This window comes from Lipotes vexillifer, unplaced genomic scaffold (genome assembly GCF_000442215.2).
Source record: "Lipotes vexillifer unplaced genomic scaffold, Lipotes_vexillifer_v1.1 scaffold602, whole genome shotgun sequence".
Taxonomy (NCBI): Eukaryota; Metazoa; Chordata; class Mammalia; order Artiodactyla; family Lipotidae; genus Lipotes; species Lipotes vexillifer.
In genome coordinates, this window is record NW_006790307.1 from 2,416,981 (window position 1) to 2,422,008 (window position 5,028).

General features: G+C 39.9%; 1 pseudogene; it reads left to right on the top strand.

Moving 5' to 3' along the window:
- The first annotated feature begins 739 nt into the window (after positions 1–739).
- Positions 740–2,217, top strand: LOC103088576 (52 kDa repressor of the inhibitor of the protein kinase pseudogene; annotated as a pseudogene).
- Positions 2,218–5,028: the final 2,811 nt, after the last annotated feature.

Below are 5,028 nucleotides of genomic sequence, written 5' to 3' on the forward strand. Positions count from 1 at the left end.
CAAGCTATCATTGTACTGAACATATTTATCTATCTATGACTATTTCTTATCTATATCTTCTGGATCTATCCTGGGGAAAATCATTGAATTTCAGTGGGTTTGGGGGTTTTTTTTTGGATGACTGGTTTAAATAGATCCATCTGCTTCTTATTTACGTCTGTGTTGATTTTAGGATTTATGATCCTGAGGAATTATACCAATCACTGAGGTCATTAAACATCGTATTTCAACAAATTTAAGATACAATATATTGGAAGTTGCAGCATTATTTCATTTACCACTAAGAAAGGAAAAAAAATGTTGCTGAATAAACTATGATGCAATGCTTTCTTAACATTGAGCACTTGGCTGTTGCTTTGCAAGAAAACATGTATTTTTGGTCATTCCTCCAAAGACAAATATTTGCTTCTCTAAAAGCAGATTTGCAGTCCACTGCTGTTCTGTGCCTTTCTGTGAACACATTAACTTTAGTTTCAATGCCAAATCATCGGGTGTCTTTCCAAAGGCATTTGAACAGCATGGAAACTCAACACCCACAGTAACAACCATGCACGCAGTTCAGCGGAAGTGATGACGTCATTAGGGACCGCACAGAACGGACTCCTGACTCGGTGATATAATTCTAAGACTCCGTGGATTATAAAACAGGCTGGGTCCCCTCCCCGGCCCCCGACGGGCTGGCGGGCTGCCCTGAGGAGGCGGGGAGGGGAGGGCTGGGCCGGCCGGCTGGCTGACGGCGATGCCGAACTTCTGCGAGGACCCCAATTGCACGTGGAAGAGCACGCAGTCGGACCTGGCTTTTTTCAGGTTCCCGCGGGCTCCAGCCAGATGCCAGAAGTGGGTGGAGAATTGTAGGAGAGCAGACTTAGAAGATAAAACCCCCGATCAACTAAATAAACATTATCGATTGTGTGCCAAACACTTGTAAAAGAATTGAGTGAAGATGAAATCAGGACATTGAAACAGAAAAAATTGATGAAACTTCTGAACAGGAACGAAAACATAAGGAAATAAACAACAGCAATGCTCAGAAGCCCAGTGTAGAAGGGGGTGAAGAGCAGGAGGAAGACATTTTACCTTTAACCCTTGAAGAGAAGGAAAACAAAGAATACTTAAAATCTTTATCTGAAATTTTGATTCTTATGGGAAAACAGAACACACCTCTGGATGAACATGAAGCTGATGAAATCCCGGAAGGTCTCTTTACTCCTGATAACCTTCAAGCACTGCTGGAGTGCCGGATCAGTTCCGATGAAGAGGTTCTGAGAAAGTGCTCTGGGACAACGGCAGTGAACACACTGTTCTGTTTGAAAACACAGCAGAAACGGATGCTAGAGGTCTGTGAGAGCTGCGGTAACAGATTTTGATTTCATTGTTACCATTGTTGTTCTTAAAAATGTTCTATCTTTTACAAGAGCCTTTGGGAAAAATCTTCAGGGGCAAACTTCTGATGTCTTCTTTGCAGCCAGTAGTTTGAGTGCAGTGCTGCATTCACTAAATGAAGTGATGGAAAATACCGGTTTATCATGAATTTTGGTTTGAGGAAGTCACAAATTTGGCAACCAAACTTTATATTCTGATAAAACTCCCAGGGAAATTTCGCAGAGCTCAGCACAGTAACCTGGAATCTCAGCTAACCTCTGAGAGTTACTATAAAGAAACTCTAAGTGTTCCAACAGTGGAACACATTATTTAGGAACTGAAAGGTATATTCTCAGAACAGCACCTTAAAGCTCTTAAATGCTTATCTCTGGTACTGTCTGTCAGGGGACAGCTCAAATTCAATACATCAGAGGAGCATAGTGCTGACATGTACAAAAGTGATTTACCTAATCCTGACACGCTCTCTGCTGAGCTGCATTGTTGCAGAATCAAGTGGAAACACAGAGGGAAAGATATAGAACTTCCGTCCACTATTTATGAAGCCCTTCATCTGCCAGACATCAAGTTTTTTCCTAAAGTTAATGCATTGCTGAAGGTCCTATGTATTCTTCCTGTGATGAAGGTTGAGATTGAACGCTATAAAATGGGTGAAAGAGTCTCAAAGCATACCTGAGGAACACTTTGACAGACCAAAGGTCAAGGAACTTGGCTTCGCTTAACACAAATTTTGATATAAAACACAATTTGGATTTAATGGTGGATACATATATTAAACTCTATACAAGTAAGTAAGAGCTTCCTACAGATAATTCAGAAACCACTGAAAATACTTAAGAGACTTTTAAAATAGGCTTTCTCTTATATTTGATATTTGAAAAAATCTGTAAGAAATTTGACACTATCTTACAGAAAAGTTGTAAGGTGTACGAAGGCCACTTAATCACTGAATATCTTGACCTGTAGGCCTCCCATTGAGTACATTAGTCATTGATAATCTGCCTGTTTAAATGGCCTGTTTGAAGTCCCATGCTTTGGAGACCTAACTCTTCTTCCAGAAGATAGCATTGAAAGTACCACGTTACGCTCTGTGTGATCTCTGCTAATGGCACTTTGGACTTGTATTAGTTAAGTCATTTTACACATAACATTTATCACTGTGGATCCAGATGTCAGGTACTGAGTTACCAGTTCTTTGAAGAAATAAATTTTGAGGAGGTATGGGAGCAAGGAATACATTTTATAAAACATTACAATGAAGCTCATGACTGACCTTTGAATAGTAGGAGTTTTAAGTATGCTGTTAAAAATCTGTAAGGGACAGTTAAGAAAATTATCAGACTGTAAGAGAAACGTGTGAGTTCGCCAAACAAGGATTTCAGCGTAGATTTTGTCTTTATCAAATGAAGTTAAAGGAACAAGTTATAGTTAAAGTTTGAAAGGAAGAGCCTGCCATTGTTGTTCCACATCTGGTTGTTGCTGTTTACATTCCTTTATTGAGCCTCATCTTCATAAGCTTTTTGGCAGGTATATGTTGAACACTTCTGTTTCATGGTCAAGACAGGATCAGAGGCCATGGATACTGACAACCTGTTTGTCTGTTTTCTTCTGTCTTTTTCCATGACTGTATCTACTGCCCCATCTTGATTTACAAGCAAAACCTAGAAACTACAAAAATAAGTGTTTTGTGGTTTATCTAGGAATAATACAGAAAATATCGCCATTATTTTTGGTGAAGAAAATCAATTTTGTATAGCTTATTTCAACCTAAATAAAATGTGAATTTTGTTTAAAAAAAAAAAAGAAAAGAAACAGCCTGGGATTTCAGAGATACTAATGTGTGGAAGGAAAGCATCTTAGAGTCAACAAAATGGTTTAGCAAATTAAAAATCCCCAATTGTTTTTTTCCTCCAACAGAGGGGCATCTGCAAAGTTGTATCATCGAGGACTCAAAGTGAGCTGTGACTCTCTGCGTGAGCTGGTGTGCTCATTTTGCTTATTGGACATGCTTGACCATCAGAGAGGGCTGCTAGCATTCTTCTGGGTGGGAGGAGACTTAAATTTCAAGGGCAATGGCTGTCATGCTGGCATTTGGGAACTGGGGCAGTCAGTTGTGCTTTGGGGCAGATAGAGTGTTTGAATGTTCTCCTGTGTATTAAGTAGGAGTCGCAGCCCTAAAACACCCACTTAATTGGTTCTAGTCTGCCTTCTGGGTGTGTGTGGGATAAATGGAACTCCTCATGCCCGCACACTGTGAAATGTCAGATCGTTGTCCGTCCTTCCCTTCTCTTGCTTTCTTCAACCATTTCCCAAAGCTTCTCAAGGATTGTAATGAACTTGAATATTATACAGGTATTGCACATGCATTTTGCTATGGTCTGAATGTTTGTGTTTTTCTCTCTTGCCCCCAATTCATATGTTGAAACCTAGACCCCAAGGTGATGGTGTTTTGGAGAGGTGATTAGGTCATGAAGGCCTTATGAATGGGATTCGTGCCTTTATAAAAGAGGCTCCACCATGTCAGGATGCTGTGAGAGGCTGGTGGTCTGCAACCCAGAAGAGAGCCCTTCGTAGAATGTAACCATGCTGACATGTTGATCTTGGACTTCCCAGCCTGAAGAACTGTGAGAAATAAATTTCTGTTATTTGAAAGCTACCCAGTCTGGTATTTTGTTATAGCACCTAAACAGACTAAGACACATTTATTGTTTACAAAATAAGAATGAAATAGCTACCACTTGCAGAGTGCTACTATAGCTGCCATCGTGCTAAGCATTCTATTTATATTGCTGGATTTTTTGCTCATGACAGCCCTCTGCGGTAGGTATAATTATTGTCCCTTTTAATGATGACAAAAACTGAAGCTTGGAGAGGATTAGTAACCTTCCCAAGGCCATACAACTAATGAGAAGTGGATCTGAGTTTCAAAATCAAATCTCCTTGTAATTAACAGCAATTTTTATACAGTTCTTATAAGAAACTTGTGAAAGTGATATAATAAAAATCGATCCAAATGAGCAGAAACTTCTCTTTTAAATCGGTGCCCGAAGGACATTATGTACTTATTCCAATAGTTCTGTTATTCAGGACACTTTTGGAACCCCCTTTTGGAATTGTCTTCAGGGCCTGCGCTTTGAGTATCCTATTCAAAAGGATAATCCCTATTCATCCTGTGAGGTGAGATTTGACTGTTTAAAGGACCCTAACGAGGCAGGTCTGCTGACTAAGGCGTAGGATGACTGTGATCAACCGGGCGACATACTTTTCAGTCATTTAAGAAAAGACCACGGTTTTCTTGAGTTGGGTGTAAACTAAAGCAGAAACATCCTTGGGATATGTATGATCTTCCTTGGATTATGAGGATTTGAGGGATATAAGACATTTATGGAAATGCAACTGTCAGAGGTGAAAAAACAGCACCCACACTGACTTTCTTTATCAATATTAGCAATTTGAGTTGCACTTACATTTTGTTGGTACATATCAGGGGCCCCCAAATTTTAGTTGCTCAAGGCAGTATATGGCTCCTGGAAGTATTCTGTGTGATGCTTTTACTGTACCCACACAATGTGTTAATAGGCTGTATAACTGGGCAGATTTTAGGTTTGGTGGCCATATAAGCAGTTTAATCTCAATTGTCCTATGTCT